The sequence below is a fragment of the Erpetoichthys calabaricus genome, chromosome 4 (assembly GCF_900747795.2).
Source record: "Erpetoichthys calabaricus chromosome 4, fErpCal1.3, whole genome shotgun sequence".
Lineage (NCBI taxonomy): Eukaryota > Metazoa > Chordata > Cladistia > Polypteriformes > Polypteridae > Erpetoichthys > Erpetoichthys calabaricus.
In genome coordinates, this window is record NC_041397.2 from 18167055 (window position 1) to 18187096 (window position 20042).

General features: G+C 41.6%; 1 protein-coding gene across 5 annotated transcripts in view; it reads left to right on the plus strand.

Annotated features, from left to right (window-relative positions):
- robo2 (roundabout, axon guidance receptor, homolog 2 (Drosophila)) overlaps window positions 1–20042 on the plus strand; it is an 837757-nt gene that overhangs the window by 342773 nt on the left and 474942 nt on the right. The gene's annotated exons all lie outside the window — the stretch shown is intronic.

Sequence of the window (20042 nt, forward strand, 5' to 3'; positions counted from 1 at the left end):
GTCGGTGGACAACGACAAACAAAACCAACAGCGCAATCGTTCTCTAATGTGTGTCTCGTTTGCGGGAACTCAAATAACCAAAGGCTTTTATCATTACGCAGTCATTTCTAGCGGAGCTCCATCCGTTGGATTGCTTTAGCCAGTAAGTGGCGCCTCCTTTCCTTTGGGGACGCCCAATGTCTTATGGCGGCTGGACTGGAAGGTGTGGGGTCAGGTGCCTTTACTGGGCCGCTTCTCAGCACTGTGGAGAAAGAAGGAGGTGATAAGGTTAGCGTCAGTGCCCCCTCTAGTCTTGGCGGGTCATTACATACCTTGACTGAGCTTGTGCAGAGGTCCTTGGACACGCATTTGTGACGAGACTCAGGGCCATCTTAACATACGGGCACTGTCTGGGGGCCCGAGGAGCATAGGGGCCCATGATGTTTCTGATGCCTATGTATGTTTCTGTTCTGCTATCAAAACAGGGGCCCCCTTTTGGGCTAGGATGCTGTTAAGACGGCCCTGGTCATCGATAGGTTTATTGTATTGTGCCTTCCAGGGTTGGATCCTGCTTAGTGAATAATGGTGCTAGGGTACGCTGCAGGTCATAAAGGCCTCAATCTGGAAAAAAAAAGGCTTAGAAATACAGTAAATTGCAGTATTGGGATAAGAAGGCCGCGATGGACTGATATCCCATCCAGGGCAGATCCTTGTCTCGTACCTATAATATCCAAAGTGGACACTTGAGCAGTAGCGGCAGCAGGATTTCAGAAAATTTATCACAGTAAGCCTAATGTTATGTTTCAGGTCAGGTCAGGTTGGGGAGCATGCACTTGTACAGCGCGTTGCTGCATCCACTACACGACAAAACAGCTCGGGATCCTGCTTGGATGCACCCCCAGGGCAGACATGTGCTCCAGTCCCACCCTCAGGACATGCTGGAGAGACAAGACATTCCACGCGCCTACCCGGATGGGCCACCTCAAATTGGGACCCGGGAGCTGCCGTGCAGTGGGCAACACCTCAATACCACCCCAGTTCTGATCCCCAACAGGCCTGACCCCATTAACTCTTCTGGGGATGGGGCTCCCGAGGGCTTTCCCCCATCCCCTTCATAATGTGAGCAGCATTGCAGCAGATCTGCTCCCACAGAGAGCAGAAAGGAGTCCTGTCTGTCGTCTAGGACATGTGTGACGTTTGTTTTGACGGTGCCTGGAGTGCCAGTCCTGCCACCAACCCCCATGAGCAGTTTAACGTCATACCCAGAACCAAATGTTAGGTTTATTGCTCTTAAACAGGGCCATCTTAACACATGGGCAGGGTGGGCAGTTGCCTGGGGACCCACCGAGCATAGGAGCCCATGTTTTTTTCTGATGCCAATGTATGTTTCTGTTTTGCTATTAACACAGGGGCCCCAGTGCTCTACTTTGCCCGGAGGCCTATGACGCTGCTCTGAAATATCTGTTCATTAGAAAAAAAACATTTCTAATGTCCGTTAACAGCCCATCGCAAGGCACACACACCCAAATTATGAACGGGTGGATAGAGGGGATGGATGTTTTTATAATATTGTAAAAAGAAAATGGCAAAGGACTGGCATCACTTCTAGGACTGGTCCCTGTCTTACACCTGTTGTAACTTGGATAGGCACATGACCTTGACTATGAATAATATCAAGTGAATACCAAAAATCTGACAAAGAACTAAACAATGGATGAATAGAAGCATTTACAATAATGTAACAAAGAAATGGAAAAGCAGAAATATTAAAAACCGGATAGGCTCGAGACCTCCACCATGATTAATAGCACGTAAATGTGTAAACTTAACAAGATATGTGAATTTCCCCCTGGGATTAATAAAGTATCTATCTATCTATCTATCTATCTATCTATCTATCTATCTATCTATCTATCTATCTATCTATCTATCTATCTATCTATCTATCTATCTATCTATCTATCTATCTATCTATCTATCTATCTATCTAAGATAATAATAACAGACAGATGGCTGTTATGATTAAAATAAGGACTAGATCTCAACTCTGATCATTTATAAAGTAAATGAAAATCTGATGAAGAATTGAGAGATGGATGGATGGATGGATGGATGGATAGATAGATGGATTGTATATATTATATTGTTTCCAAGTGATTGCAAAGGGTTGGCATCCAATCCAGATGGAAAAGCCTGGCTACCCATCCAGTGCAGGTACCCCCCTTTACAAATATTACAGCCAGTGTAGACGTTCCAGGCCTCGACCCTGATCAATATAAAGTGGACATCAAAAATTGATGAAGTGCTGAATAATGAATGAATGGGTGGATGGACAGAAAAATAGAGGGATAGATTTGCAATCAGCTACTCCTCCCTGCATGACATCTGTTGCTCCCAACGTAAGCTCAAGTCGCAAACCTCGATTCATATAAAGTGGAAATCGAGAAGTTAGTGGTAAATCGTAAAATGAATGGATGAATTTGCAATGTTTTTTCAAGAAAGTTATCGTGGATTGGTGTCTCTTTTGGAGTAGGTCCTGCCTTGCAATACAAAATAAGGCCAAGGCTTGAGCACTGGAAAGGTGCTATATAAATAAAATGAATTATTATCATTATTATTATTATTATTAGCCTCTTGTTCCAATTCATTTAGGTTATCAAAAATTGGTGTAAAATGGATGGATGGGTGGATGGATTTAAGTTATTGTTACTGTATAAAGGCACTACTATACAAAGATCCAATATCCAAATAAAGGCTGGTCCATGCCTTACTGATATTTCCACCAAGGTAAGCTCTGAGCCACGGCCCTTAATAATATAAAATAAAAACATATAAAGGATATTCTGACTCCAAACTAGGATCACAAGGAGCTGAAGCCCACCCTAGCGGCACTCAGACATATGTCAGTCCATCTGGTGGAGGCTGGCCCCTGGAATTATGTCCAGTTCTGATTTCTGACTGTCACCGATTACGACCGGGATGGACTCTAGGCTGCTCACGCTGATCAAAATAAAGTGCATACCAAAAATGAACGAAAAATTGGTGTTTTCGATTTTAGATAGATAGATAGATTTGAAAGGCACTATATAATAGATAGATAGATAGAAATGAAAGGCACTATATAATAAATAGGTAGATAGAAAGACACTATATGATAGATAGATAGATAGATAGATAGATAGATAGATAGATAGATAGATAGATAGATAGATAGATAGATAGATAGATAGAAATGAAAGGCACTATATAATAAATAGGTAGATAGAAAGGCACTATATGATAGATAGATAGATAGATAGATAGATAGATAGATAGATAGATAGATAGATAGATAGATAGATAGATAGATAGATAGATAGATAGAAATGAAAGGCACTATATAATAAATAGGTAGATAGAAAGGCACTATATGATAGATAGATAGATAGATAGATAGATAGATAGATAGATAGATAGATAGATAGATAGATAGATAGATAGATAGATAGATAGAAGTGAAAGGCACTATATAATAGATAGATAGATAGATAGATAGATAGATAGATAGATAGATAGATAGATAGATAGATAGATAGATAGATAGAAGTGAAAGGCACTATATAATAGATAGATAGATAGATAGATAGATAGATAGATAGATAGATAGATAGATAGATAGATAGATAGATAGATAGATAGAAGTGAAAGACACTATATAATAAATAGGTAGATAGAAAGGCACTATATGATAGATAGATAGATAGATAGATAGATAGATAGATAGATAGATAGATAGATAGATAGATAGATAGATAGAAATGAAAGGCACTATATAATAAATAGGTAGATAGATAGATATCTATTCCATAGATAAATAGATATGAAAAACAAAAGCCATGGGACTAATTGTATTTCAACTGTAGTGAGTCGCCTGGATAAAAGCGTCAGCTAAAAAAGTAAATGTTAGCCTCAGCCCATTTTGTTGTTTGTTTTCTAGTTAGTGACATGTTCAGTTTTGCGATTGTAAAATAAACACATGGCCTACCATCCAATTGTCTTTCTTTCTGACTAAAATCTGAAGTTATTCCGATTAGTGACGCCATCAGACCAACATTACATTTAAAACACCGTCAAATTAGCCTGAAGCGGAGGAAGCGCTTTGCACGAGGATTCGTTTCATCTGCATACAATCGGCAGGAACATTTAGTCGGTTTATCTGACCTACTCAGGCTGTGCTATGAAGACAGAAAATGTTTACTGTGTGTGTGTGTGTAGACAGAAAATATTATGTTCAAACATTTCACATTGAGAAAATGTCTGAGGTGTTATCTGAGCTCCTAGATGTTCAACTAAAGTAGATAAGCAGGTCATTCCGACGCAAGCGAACACACCTAATTAGATGGTTTAAAATTAAATAAATATTTAAAGCACTACTCATTTATTTCCTGCAGAGAACTGAGGGATTTGTCTCATCCTTTTCCAATTATCATATGCAGTCCTGAAGAATGCAGTCAGTCTCCCAGCGTTTGTGGAGCGGTGGTGTCTGACAACGGTCTGCTGAATGCCGCCTGATAGGAAGCCATTCTTACAAGAATCGCTCTCCACAGACCATCTGAGGGTTCAAACAGGCATTCAGGTGCCCTGCTGTCCCGTCGCAGTCCTTCACGAGAAGCATGCTGAGACCAAGACATGTGCTGGACACTCGGCGGCTACTGCTGCTTTATTTTGGTGACTGAATACTAATGGGGAGGAATATCCCATTTGTGAATAAATGGTGTTGAAATCTGGCCATTCATTAATAACGAGGAGCTTGGAGAGCTTTAATAACTGGAACACGAGGACAAACTCGTGTTTGAAGACGTGACCGTGTCTTCCTGCTCACCGACTTCATCGTGCTGTAAGAGAACTGAGAGAAATGCGCAGATCTTGAATATTTAGTGAGACAAGACAAGTAAAGAGAAATGAGGTTTTGTCAGAAATCGTTAGGGTGTCCATTTTAGTCACTTTCGATGTCAGTCTGCAGTTAATGTAACCATTGGCCAACGTGTCAGTACTTCACTACATAAAAAGTAGATCAAAGTTCTATCTATCTATCTATCTATCTATCTATCTATCTATCTATCTATCTATCTATCTATCTATCTATCTGTCTGTCTGTCTGTCTGTCTGTCTGTCTGTCTGTCTGTCTATTCGTTATAATGGTCAGTGCTTTGTGTGGTCATTTGAGCCTCATTACTGGAAACTGTGGTGTCATTCATGATTTAACTTTCAAGCACTTTCTCATACATTTCATAGAGCCAGTTATTCATCCCAAAGAAAATCCTGTCCAGAGTACTGAGAGATCCTACAATGCCTGTATGTTCACGTGTATTTCAATGCAGAGGATTGGTTAACGCTGCTGCTTCATCCCTCCTGAGTTCCGATTTTTGTTAGTGTTGAGTTTGCAGTTTCTTCCTTAGCTGCGAAGAATTTTCTGCTTCTTCTTCCGCATCTTCAGACACTTCCAAATCCCACACCCCAAGAATGTTTTTTGACGGATCAAACTGGCGACTCTCCATACCAGCGTATGTTCACTTATGCAGAGTCTGTTTAGTGTCACCCTAATATAAATGATGGAATCTGCACTACTAAGAGAAAAACTGATTAAGGTCCTTAAAGGATGTGCCCCGTGCAAGTGGAGTCCTTTAACGAAATTTGAGCCCAATCTCCTGGAGTTGTGTGCCAAGGTGCTAATCACTGCACCTCCATGATAGATACAGAATCAGCTAGAAAAGCATAAATTATTTGGAAAGAAACTCAAAACATTTTTTGTGTAAAATTAGGGTAGAATATGTATTGTAGGTCAGAGAAGATAACCTAAAATAAAAAGCAGCAAACCAGCTGTCCTTGGGTCTTGATGAACAAACCAGCAAAATTTCCTTTTATCCATCAGCACAAACCATGAAGAAACAGCTGAGCGGTGGTCCAGCTGTTGCCCTTGTGATACGACGGCCTATTTATTTATTTATTTATTTATTTTCTTTAGACATTCAATGCCTCCAGGTGACCGGCGGTTACAATATATCATTCTGAGCCCTGAACATCACCTGAAGGCTTTGTGAAGTTTAAAGTCCATTTGTTCTTATGGCCCTGCTGTGCTTGCAACAGGCTCACAAGTGTCTAGAAGCTCAATAATTTATCTGCGTAAATTTCAGCAATCTTAGCTCTCTGCTTGTGCAGCAGAAATTGGCATTCTCTGAGCTGTGCATCCCAGTTAGATGAAACAATATGTCAAACTCTTCTCTTTAAGTAGACACATATCTCGTAGGCATCACCTAATGCTGGCTCAAACAAGACACCAATGGGACCAATTGTACTACAAAATTGAGCTGGCCTCTTGTCCCACAGCAGGCTTGGAGGGTTGGGGGGCACTTTGTGAGGCTTGTTCGAGGAGCGGCATTTGTTTAATGTAGTTCAGGGACTGCGTATTCCTGTGCTCATTAGCGGCAGTGGCCTTTCCAAAGGTGGTCTCCTGGGCCCAGCTGGAATTGTGACAGATGGCCCAGAAGCGTGCTACACGGAGAAGTACTCGATCTCACTCTTTGGCTTTCTCTGTAAATGATAAAATAAAAAAAAGAAAAAAGATTCCCATGCATCTGCCCCAAGAGATACACAAATTGCTGCAGTAAAGGAAATGGTCCCTGATGCCACTTGTAACAACTGGCTGCCAGCTTTCCAAAATTCTCATGTTTGGCATGCCATGGTAGAGACATTTAAACATTTTAATATATGTATGTATGTAAGTATGTATGTATAAAAGGTACATACAATGTACAGTACATGTGTGTTACCAGACTCTATAGTATGTATATATATATATACAGTACAAGGTGAGACACAAAAATAACCGGACTGCACTTGGGGCTTTCCTGGAAAACTGTCTGGATGTCGGCTGGATGTGAATCATAGAACTACTGTATATCCCCTCCTACACGCCCTCTCAAACCGCCAACCGACTACGTGTATCCTGTAAAGAGCCCAGCCAGTATTTGTACAACAATCGCTACACGAGTTGCCGCGACAATGTCTGGTGAAGTGAACAGTGAGATAAGACAAGACAACATTCCCGCACACAATGCTTTTTCCGTAAAGCAGTTTTTGACTGACAAAAACATTCCTGTCCTCAATCATCCTCCCTATTCACCCGATTTAGGCCCCTGTGATTTTTAGTTGTTCCCGAAAATCAAAAGTGACCTGAAGGGAACACATTGTTCTTCAATGGATGAAGTGAAGACAAAAACGTCAAGCCTGTTGAAGAGCCTCAAGCAAGAAGACTTCCAGCACTGTTTCAATCAATGGAAGATATGTATGGAGCGGTGTAGAGATCAGGAGCGGGAGTACATAGAAGGTGACAATGTTTAGAATGCTGTGATTCATCAATAAATATGTATTTTTACCATTTTACCATTTTTTGTCTCACCTCGTGTGTATATATATATATATATATATATATATATATATATATATAGTGAGACATGCCTGGACACCACCAGTCTGAGCCCACATCTTTATCAAAACACACGTTTATTTTCAGTTCTTTACTTCGCACAACACACAGTGCCCCTGCACCAAACACTCCTAACACGGGCCTCTCTTCAAATGTCCGTGGGCCGCCTTTCCTCTCTCCTCACGGGAGCTTCGTCCTGCTCCTACTCCCGACTCTAGCTCCCCGATTGTAGGAGGCAGCCCCTTTTATTCTCACCCGGACGTGCTCCAGGTGTCTGATGACATTCTTCCGGCAGCACTTCTGCCACACCAGGAAGTGCTGCCCTTGCACCCTGAAGCACTCCGGGCGTCCCTGGAAGACTCCTCATCCATCTTCCCGAAAATGGCGGAAATGAATGCCTCCCGGGCTTTCTGAGGTTCGGGGCGCCCCCTGGTGGTGGCCACGGGCCCCAACGGTCTTGAGCCTACTTGCTCCTCTCTTGTGGTCCTCTCCCGATCCAGGGCGGTTGTCCCCTCGTGACCCGGAGGACGAATACGTATATATATATATATATATATATATATATATATATATATATATATATATATATATATATATATATATATATATTCACTACATTCGTAGTCTGAATCACAATGTGATTGTAAGATTGTGATTCAGACTACAAATGCCGTGAATGTAATTACCCCGATCTACATGCTGTCAAATAAACGAACCACATGCCGTGGCACAACGTTAGGGGCTTCGCCTTTAGCGCTGACGTCCGAGGTTTGATTCCCGAGAGGGAGTGCAGTGAGTGTGTACGCCTGATGAGCCCAGAATTAGGGCGAAACACATGTCGCATACTCTTTGCATTTATTTGACAATAAACTATTTCAACCATTCTATGATCTGCTCCTCACAAACTGAGGACACCGTGGCGGATGTTAGCAGATTACTGGCCAACCACAAGCGTTACCTGGTAGGTAACCACCCATACAATCAGATTGTGACACAGACTACGAATGCCGTGAATGTAATTACCCCGATCTACATGCTGTCAAATAAACGAACCACACGCCGTGGCGCAACGTTAGGGGCATCGCCTCTGGCGCTGACGTCCGAGGTTCGATTCCCGAGAGGGAGTGCAGTGGAGTGTGTACACCTGACGAGCCCAGAATGAGGGCGAAACACGTGTCGCGTACCCTTTGCATTTATTTGACAGTAAACTATTTCAACCATATATATATATATATATATATATATATATATATATATATATATATATATATATATATATATATATATATATATATATATACAGTATATATATATATATATATATATATATATATATATATATATATATATATATATATATATATATATATGTATAGTGACCAGCAGGGGGTGACACTGAGCCCCAAAACCTGAGACACAACTACAGCACCACGGTGGCTTCAAACAGATATTTATTTTTTACAATATCTCCAAATCCATTTCACAGCAATATAATACAGAATCCCCTCACCTCCTTCATCACCTCCTACGTGGTCTCTTCCACTCTCCCTCCGACTCTGACTGCTCATGCAAGAAACTCATTTTTTTTTTGTGCTAGATCTGGGAGTACCTCTGGTGCCACAGGACTACACACTGGAAGAACTTCCGGGTTAGGTGAAAGCTCTTCAAAGAGGGGACAACGATCCCCTGGAGTTCCCAAGATCACTGACAAGGCTGTTCCATGGGACTACAATTCCCAGCCTACCATGTGGCTGTCCGCACGGGAGTACCACCAGTGGGATGCTGCCATTATGTTCACGGGGCAAAGAAATAACTCCCAGGAGCAGCCATTTTCTGTCCTTCTAAGAAGGCAGGGAACTGGCATCCCATACTTGTCTTTCCATTACAGCCTGCCACTCTATCAAGGAACCTGCCTCCATCCTGTTCGGGACGCCAGTCCATCCAACATAGCACTCACAATATAGACACACACACAGTGTATGTATACATATACATATGTGTGTGCATTTTGTATACTGTACTTTACAAACAGCATATACATTTTAAATAGCGTATGAATGCACCTGTGCATATGTACAGCATTTAAATGTATGTAATTAACATATGTGTACTGTATCAATGCAGAAAATGTGTGTGTGTCTAAGCTGGCTATATAGTATATATTGCAATACTGCTTGTGTGGGAATGTGCAGTGAATATGGATATTACAGATACTGAATATGTGTCTGTGTGTGTTTAATGTCGATATACAGTCCATCCATCCATCCATTATCCACCACTTATCCAAGGTCGGGTCGCAGGGGCAGTAGCCTAAGCAGGGAAGCCCAGACCTCCCTCTCCCCGGCCACCTCCTCCAGCTCCTCTGGGGGAACCCCAAGGCGTTCCCAGGCCAGCCAGGAGATATAATCCTTCCAGCGTGTCCTGGGTCTGCCCCGTGGCCTTCTCTGAGTGGGACATGCCCGGAACACCCCCCTAGGGAGGTGTCCTGGGGGCATCCTAACCAGATACCTGAACCACCTCAATTGACTCTTCTCAATGCGGAGGAGCAGCGACTCTACTCCAAGTCTCTCCCGGATAGCTGAACTCCTCACCCTATCTCTAAGGGAAAGTCCAGCCACCCTGCGGAGAAAACTCATTTTGGCCGCTTGTATCTGCGATCTTGCTCTTTCGGTCACTACCCAAAGCTCGTGGCCATAGGTGAGGGTAAGAACGTAGATTGACTGGTAAATCGACAGCCTGGCCTATTTGCTCAGCTCTCTCTTCACCATGACGGACTGTTGCAGAGCCCGCATTACTGCAGATGCCTCACCGATCCGTCTGTCAACCTCCCACTCCATTCTTCCCTCATTTGTGAACAAGACCCCGAAATACTTGAACTCCTCCACTTGAGGCAGTAATGTGTTCCCAACCTGGAGAGATCATTCCACCCTCTTCCGGCAGAGAACCATTACCTCGGACTATATACAGTATAAACTATATATGTGTGGGTATATGTACATATATAGTACATGGTTTATATATACTTTGTAAGAATAAATAATTATTCATGCAAAGCACTTGTATACCAGATGGTAAATCCCATTTACTAGAAGCAGGAGAAGAATAAACAAAAGGGCACATGAGGGTGCATAAATGCTAATGAAAAGTAAAACAGGGCGAGGAATCGATCCTTCCACCTCAAGTGCCGATTTCCAGTGGGTTGTGCCTTTTTATTCGGGCATCCCAGAAGGAATGGAGCTTCATGTCCTTCAGCCAGCGAGCGTCTGAACTGCAGATTGAGACTGAGAAGTGGTTAGCGACAGCACTCTCTGGATTTGGGGAGGTAATGCACAGAATATCAAATCCCCTATGTGTACATGTTTGACAATGTATAAATTATATGCAGTTATATCTAATTCGTGTAGAATTTGTAATATTGTCAAATTTACAGAGCACAGTGAAATTCTTACTTACATATCTCACCAACATGCAGCATGTCACCAGTCTCAAGCACTATAATAAGCTTCATTGTATTAAATAAAAAACAGAAATCTTCTTCACAGATGTTTATTCATGATTCCAGTTTTTAAAACTTCCTGAGAAAAACTGCAGTATAATTAGTGGGACTCTATAATAGAGACTGAGGTATGAACAAAGAGATAATGGATCTGTTTGTAAATCTCTCTCTCTATATAAAATCCAACATCTCTCTGTCTGTATGTTTGTCTGCTTTTCACAAGAGAACTACTTCACGGATTTAGATCAGGTTTTTTTCCATAATTTGCTTGAACATTGCGCCTTCTCTCATCACGCTAAGTATCATAGTTCGCTTGCAGTACTGATTTATTTGCATGAATCCGAGAAAGACGCAGTGGACTGAGGAGAGGAGGATGGGGAGGGGGAAGCATGAAGTTAGGGGTAGGGAGCCAGGCAGGGCCCTCCACACTCAAGCGCCAGACTCCGTTCGATTAGGTTAACCTCTGCGTGTACCTTGCCTCCGCTTGGCTAGCGATACCTGTTTGTTTATTGATTTTTAAAGTTTGTCCTGTTTCACTATTACGCAGCCGGAGCTGCGGGGGACGTCTAGTATACAATATATGTGTGCGTGTGTGTGTAAAATATTTATAGTGCCTTTGTGTATACGTGTGGGTATGCATTTGTATGTAGCACATATGTATGTACATACAGGGCATAACAATATACAGCACATGTGTGCAGTCATAATAGAAAAACAAGTTCTACGAGAACCAACCATTCAGTCCCAAAAGCTTGTCCATCCTATTCATCCATATTGTCCAAAATAACATCAAGTCATGATCTGAAGGTCCCTAAAGTCCTGTTCTCCTCCACACTGCTTCATAATTTATTCCATGTGTCTGTGTTCTTCACGGCAAAAAAAACATTCTAACATTTGCCAGAAATCCGCCCTCATCTTGTGCTCATTTTAAAGTCACATTCCCAATCCACTGGACTAATTCCCTTCATAATTTTAAACACTTTTATCATGTCCCCAGTCATTCTCCATTTGCTTAAACTGTTTCAGCTCCTTCAGTCTCTCTTCATAGCTCATAGTCCCAGAATCAATCTAGTCGCTCGCCTCTGGACATTCTCTTGTGCTGCTATGTCTTTTTTGTAATATGCATTTTATAGTATGTAGCATACATAGGGTATGCACAGTATTTATACTTCCTGTTATGTATTAGTACAGCACATAGTACAGTACATTTACATAGATTAGATTAGATTATTAGAAATTCAGATGCATGCAGCAGCAGAAACATAAAAAACAAGAATACAAACTCACAGGACAGATGGTAATACAGCTAATCAATCAATAAATCAGTCCATAAAACAAATAAATAAATGTATATTATGCAGATAAATCTATCTATCTATCTATCTATCTAGCTAATCAAATGAGCCTGATAGACTGAATGGTCTCCTCTTCTTTGTAAAATGTTTAATGTTGTTACATCCTAGTGCAACCTGTATGCCACACTGTTCCCCCAGCTCTCTGTGGGTCGAGCCATGCCAAGGGTCCAATCTGAGGCTTAACAGTGCCTAAGCAACTGAGCTGATGGGCTTTAGCAGCCAGAACATGCGTCTGATGAAAGAGTTCTTTAAATGCTGTATATGCACAATCCCTTACCTGATGCTCATGGGCAGTTCATGCACCACTGGACAGTATGTAGCCACCTATGGAGCATGTCCCTCACAGTTCCCTATATATCTATATAAATCCAAATGTTTGGGGTAACAACCATGCAAAAAACAGTTTAAATAGTACAAAAATATCAAGAAAAGCAACAAAAAGTTTATGTGCTCTGTTGCTAGTTCTCTAGTGCGCCTTTCGTGAGGTATAGTTGTGCCCTCAGAATCACTCAGCAGCGTGGCTCTGGTCTTCATCTGCATATTAGCAATGTCCGCACAGAAATTAAAAGACGCCTTCCAGGAATGTTTTGCATTTATACTGAGCAGACTGGAAGAGGCAGAGCTCCCTTTGCTTCAGTGCCCTCAAGGGGACGTTCCTCAAGACTGTGATGGAAAAAGGAGAGAAGACGGTTAGCGACAGTGCCCCCTCTCATCTTGGGGTGGTCCTACTTATTTAATTTGAACCTGGAAGGTGACCCTCTGACGTGCATGTGTGACTATATATATATATTCACGGCATTCGTAGTCTGTGTCACAATCTGATTATATGGGTGGTTACCTACCAGGTAACGCTTGTGGTTGGCCAGCAAGCCTGCTAACATCCGCCACGGTGCCCTCAGTTGTGAGAAGCAGATCATAGAATGGTTGAAATAGTTTACTGTCAAATAATGCAAAGAGTACGCGACACGTGTTTCGCCCTAATTCTGGGCTCATCAGGCATACACACTCTAATGCACTCCCTCTCGGGAATCGAACCTCAGACGTCAGCGCCAGAGGCGATGCCCCTAACGTTGCGCCACGGCGTGTGGTTCGTTTATTTGACAGCATGTAGACCAAGGTTCGATTCCCGAGAGGGAGTGCATTAGAGTGTGTACGCCTGATGAGCCCAGAATTAGGGCGAAACACGTGTCGTGTACTCTTTGCATTATTTGACAGTAAACTATTTCAACCATATATATATATATATATATATACTGTATATATATGAATGAACTATAAATGGTAAATAATGCCTATCTATCTATCTATCTATCTATCTATGAGATGATCAAATGAGCCTGATAGACTGAATGGTCTCCTCTTGTTTGTAAAATGTCTTATATTGTTATGTCCTAGTGCTTTTCATATACCAGTCTATATATGCATCTATCATTTGTATGGTGCCTTTCGTATTATTCTCCCTCCCAATATTTGTCTGTTATTTACACAGTATTGTTCATATCTGTATATATATGTGCAGGTTTTGTATCTCTTCCTTTGTCGGCCCCCCTCTTGGCTCACAACTGCAGTCCTCCCACAATTCCTTGTTAAATTTCAATTTTAAAGTCCAAAAATCTTCTTAGTGTCCCAGTCCCAGGTCAGCAGAAGGCATTCCCATTAATTCCCCAATTTCCTTGTGCTTTGTTCTATTAGTGGCATCACAATGCTGATAATCAAAACCCACATGCAGGAATCCGTTTCTCCATTTTGAAATGACTGCCGCTTTCTCCATGTGTTGTTCCACTCAGTGGTTTTGGAGATGGCCAGACGTGGAATGTCATATAATTTGCTCTGTGCAGTGCCTCTGTGTCTTTTATTGTAGTAATTGTTTGCTTTCCAGCACTTCTAGCTATTTGACACACATATTCCTCAATGCCTGATGGAGTCAAGGCAATGGTGGAAAAAAAACAAAACAAAAAGCTAATAGGCTGCAGCAAACTCAATAGGGGGTCCTGTAATGCGTTTTTTAGTGGTGGGCCTTAAACAGTCTAACCGACACAACAGTGTGGCTCCTCTTAGAGGTTAATTGTCTTGTCCCTAGCTAAGGTGGAAGTCATAAATTGGTGCGACAAACAAGTTAAACAATAGGAAAGCTGAATTGATTGATGGAAAAGAGGACATCAATGTTTGTAAAAATCAACATCCCCATGGAGACTGGAGTGACTGAAGCCAATAAGTAACTATAATAACATTTTCATTTACATTTATTTGCTTAGCAGATGCTTTTATCCAAAGTTACTTACAAAGAAGGCCAACTGACTCGAGTAAATATCAGTTGGGGTGGGGGGTGGGGGCTGACTGGGAAACAAGTGAACAAATGCTACAGAACGACATTACAAAATTGATCATCACAAGTGAAGCACTCAGAAAGCAAAATACAAATGATTTACAATTGTTAGATGTCAAAACAGCTAAAATCAGTTAGAAAGAAATTCACCAAAGTAAAGAGTCTTAAACACAGAGTAGGTGGGCAACTCGTTTCACATGAAAAGAGTCTCGGCTGAGATGTGATTCTTGAACAATTTCCCAGTATGCCTTTTAAATAAAGACCTGTAATAGCTAATATGTTAAAATGAATAATGCTGTCGTATTCGGCAAGGCAGTCAAGCGCACTCCGTGACTGACGGTGTGCCACCTACTTTCCCCACAACGCCCAGAGTCGTCACGTCGGTTTAACTGTTGACTCTAAGCTCATACTGTATAAGAGAGTGTACCTTGCAACAGACTGGCTGGCTTCAGGTGGCAGGTGTTTTCTCATGACCCATTTGACCTCCTTGGTGTTAACAAACTGAGCTTGAAATTCTATGCAAGTACGGTTAGCTATGAGTCGTACTCGGGGTGACGTTTAAAGATTCGCTTTACACGGTAATGCGTGCGATAGTATTCTACTGCCATCTAGTGGATCAAATAACATCAGGCAGCAAAAAAATCACGGTTTTATCACTCTAAAGTAACTCATCAATATTCATGAGTGGGGTGGAGCTTCCAACGAAGAACACAGTGGCAAACGAAAAGATATAAAGGCAGTTTTAGAACGAATCGATTGACAGTGATGATGATGTGAAACTGATGCATGATACCACACTGATGATATGCCCAGTGCAACATAGAACACTAGGCAGAGCTCTTCTACTGTACTTATGTTGACGTCTTGGTATTCACACATTTCTGTTACACATAATGACATGTCTTCTTGTTTCGAAAATTCAACATTTTTGGCTCATTTTTTTCCAGTGGGTAAACATAACGCTAAGGTGGCTACCGAAATTTTATGGGTGAGTCTCCACAGAATATTATACCACTTTCAAATAGACCAAGGTGATAAAGTGAAAACAAACTGAAATGAATTTCCTAACCACAAATATTTTATTTAAAACTAGCTATTCCCCACGCCTCTGCCCGTGTAGTAGTGAAACAAGACAAACTTTAAAAAGCAATGAACAAACAGGTATCGCTAGCTAAGCGGAGGCAAGGTACACTACAAAGCGTAGAGGTAGGCCAAGGTTGGCACATGAGTGACGAGGGCTTAGCCCGGCTCCCCACTCCTGACGTCACGCTTCCCCCTCCTCTAGGCCCACAGTCCCTTTCTCGGATTAGCACGAATATATCACTCCTGCAAGCGAACTATGATTCTTAGTGTTATGAGAGAAATCGCAAAATCAACTGGAATGTTCAAGCAAATTATCGAAAATAAACCCGATCTAAATCCATTAAGTTGTTCTCTCATTTGCTAGCTAAGCGGAGATAAGGCACGACCCGAGGCTGGTGCGCGAGTGAGGAAGGCCTCACCCCACTCCCCTCTGCCCTCTGCGTGTCTCTCAAATTAACACGAATAAATCACTCCGGCATGTGAACTTTGATACTTAGAGCGATGAGAGAAGTCACAAAATCAACCGGAATGTTCAAGCAAATTATCGAAAATAAACCGATCTAAATCCGTTAAGTTGTTCTCTCATTTGCTAGCTAAGCGGAGATAAGGCACGCCCCGAGGCTGGTGCGCGAGTGAGGAAGGCCTCACCCCACTCCCCTCTGCGTGTCTCTCAAATTAACACGAATAAATCACTCCGGCATGTGAACTTTGATACTTAGAACGATGAGAGAAGTCGCAAAATCAACCGGAATGTTCAAGGAAATTATCGAAAATAAACCCAATCTAAATCCGTTAAGTTGTTCTCTCATTTGCTAGCTAAGCAGAGATAAGGCATGACCCGAGGCTGGTGTGTGAGTGAGGAAGGCCCCACTCCACTCCCCTCGGCCCCCTGCATGTCTCTCGAATTAACACGAATAAATCGCTCCTGCATGTGAACTTTGATACTTAGAGCGATGAGAGAAGTCGCAAAATCAACCAGAATGTTCAAGCAAATTATAGAAAAAAAAAAACCCGATCTAAATCCGTTAAGTAGTTCTCTTATGAAAAGTGGAAAGACAGACAGACAGACGTTTGATTTTATACATATATATATAGAGAGAGATGTGTTGTATAAAAGTAGTAGCGATAATGCAGTTAGATGAATTCTATCTAGTTGTTCACATTGCCAGGGTAAGCAAAGTAGGTGGAAAGAAAATAAATAAAGAATGTGACTGTCATGTCATGCTTGACAGTGCCATTCCAATGGAGTACAAATCTGAAATGATATCAATCATAGTAAAAATCAATACCTTCAATCACGGCGATGCCACCTCACACTGAACCATGACATTGCCAATGACAATGGATCCTTGAAGGAGATGGATTATGCTCTCAGATAGCATGTCTTCCCTGAACCTTGACTTGTAGTCAAAAATAAATGAGGATGTTTGATTATAATGGACCTCTGTAGTTATGAAGTTTGATTTAATGATATTTGTTGAAAGTCTTATGGTTTTGTTTCCTTTGGAGTCGATCTGAGAGTTCTTTCTCACCAGTGAAGCCCTGCATTTGTGACACCCTCATTAAATGTTCCTCATATCTACACACTGGCTCCCTTATTACTGTGTTTCTTGAGGTCTGAACAGCCAAATTAGCTAAACATCTAACTCTTTCCATTAAGAGATGGAGGCTCAGCTCTGTCTTAGTCAATTACACCATCTACAGAGTATGTACACTCTTAGGGGGTACTCACACTTGGCCCATTTGTTCGCGATGGTCCTGCCTCTCTACTCCCCTGCTGGCTTGACTCACATTGCGTTGTAACATTCTGAGCCGGGGCACGTTTCATCACAACCATGCGAGAGTACAAAATCACCATGATTCATGCGTCTTCATGTAAAGCCATGGAGTGACAGCATGTATGTCAAAATGATTTGACTTATTTTGTGGTTGTTTAGGAGTCGCGTAAGGCAGGATTACGCTCTACCGTCTTACAGATTTATTGAACGGGCAGCACAGCGTTTTGCTGTTAATCGTTCTGCACGTGCGAGGAGATTTTTACAGGGACAAATAATGTTAAGGAAGGAATTTGCAGCTTTTCTCGCCAACTGCAATTCACATTCATGTGTAAGGTGAGAATAAAAACCTGTTTTTAACTCAAAAATTATTGAAAGAAATGACTTGTTGCATCATTGACGTCATGTCTGTGTTCTGTGCTCGGGCATGTTTAGTGATCACACTGTTCCCTCATGCTAATGAACTCTGTGCAGGCCTACCTCTTCCACGCGGGCCAAGTCACGGTACAGTTGACCCGGCACAAATTGATCACACTAGTCAAATGAACTAGACTTTGCAGAGTTACATGCGAGCAAACGTGCTCGGGCACGGAACAAATTGCCATTGTGAGTATACCCCTTAGACCCTGTTCACACGTATCCGGGTATTTTTTCAAAGCATAGATTTTTGTATGCGTTTTGGCCTTTCGTCCACACGTCCACACTGTGTTTTAGATCCTTGGAAATGGAACTTTTGAAAAACTCCTTCCAGGGTGAAGATGTTTTCGAAAACTCCGAGTTCATGGCTTGTATGTGCTAATATATTCTTTGCTTGACATCACTGTGTGTGCCAAGTAGTGCTGGTGTTAACCTTGTTTTATGTGTTTACATTTAAACATACAATTACTTTATCACTATATTGAGCAACAGAGGCATCAGAATGCACTACAGAGGTCACTGCTACATCGAATACCTTGACGACACAGACCCAGCCACCAACATCGGCGGTTTTGGACGAAACTCGGTTGGACCTCTAGTTGGTGGGATAACTTTCAGAATGAAGTGATTTTTACTCAAGAATGCTGAGAGAAATTTCGTTTGAGAAGGACAACGCTGTTGTCTTTGAGTGAGCTGCTTCACCCGTACATCGAAGGAAAGATGGCTGTATTGAGATCGCATGTCAGTGTTGTCAAAAAAGTTGCCTGCACACTCTACTATTTAGCAGACAAGGCTAGATTACGCAAGATGGCAAATGCCTTTGGGGTGTCAGGACAGGTGGTTTCTAAAATACTGTAGTAAGGCAACTGTGTGAAGCAAACCACAGTCCACTTGGGCCCTGTGCATAAACGATTACCTGTCACTGAGTCCAAAGTAGAGCAACTTCTAGCAGCGTTTCACCAAGCCCATGGCCTCCCTCAGTGCACCAGTGCCGTGTATGCGTTTTTTTGTGTTTTTATTTGAATGGAGATTTATTTTTTTTTAAAACAGTGTGCATGTGGACAAGATTTTTTTAAGAATGAAGGAGGAAAACTCTGATTTTAAAAATACCTGGGTAAGTGTGTCCTAGGCCTTAAAAATCAAGGAGTCTTCAGAGCAATGCCATATTTCTTCACAAGATTTCTTCCATTTTTTTTTCCTAAAAGTTTTTTATTTATTTTTTGGGGGGGGGGGGGGGGGGGGGTTTTTTCTTGTCATCTTAGGGAGGCAAGGCTGGGGGGCTGTCAGAAAGAGGGCTCATTGAGGTATTCCTTGAGTGATTTTGGACTATACACGAAATGAGCTGTTTTTGTCGTGGTTGTCTAGAGAAATGTATAATATGTTCCTCTGATTCTCCACTATTGTTCAAAAGCTTCTGGTAGTCAATCAAAAGTAGTCGTTTAAGGCTATTTATTACAATGTAATATATATGTATATATATAGTGGACCCTTGACTTACGAGCTCAATTCGTTCGTGAGGGCTGGTTGTAACTCAAGTTGGTTGTAAGTCAAGACTATTTTTCCCATAAGAAATAATGAAAATACCCATAATGCATTCCTAACCTCCCACAGCAACACTTACTTAACCTTTTCATTATAAAAAAGGGTTGTATAATGTGCATAATTTACCAAAACACCAATAATTTTTCTAATGTACTAACCAAAAAGTTATAAAAAGTGCCTAGCCTACCAGAAACATCAATTTCATACTGTACTCACCATTTAAGTTGATATCTTTGGGCAGCAGGAAGGGAGGAGGAGGAGGAGGAGGAGAATGAAATGGAAGGTGGTTATTGTTTGGAAGGAGCCTCCTTATACAAATCTTTTCTTTGTAAAATTGTCGAGATGGTGGATTTCGACATGCTGTACATATTAGCGAGATCAGTCACACGAACACCACTCTCATATTTCCGCACAATTTCCTTCTTCGTTTTGATTGTGATCGCTTTCTTTACCTTCGTTACCTTCTCTTCCTTCCTTAGCAATTATCAAAAAAAATTATATAAATTACTGCACTGACCGAAATTATGTCCACAAACACATGTATCTGGGCTCCGACTGACGCTTACAAACGCTCTCGGCTGTTTGTTTACAATTGCGCAAGTGG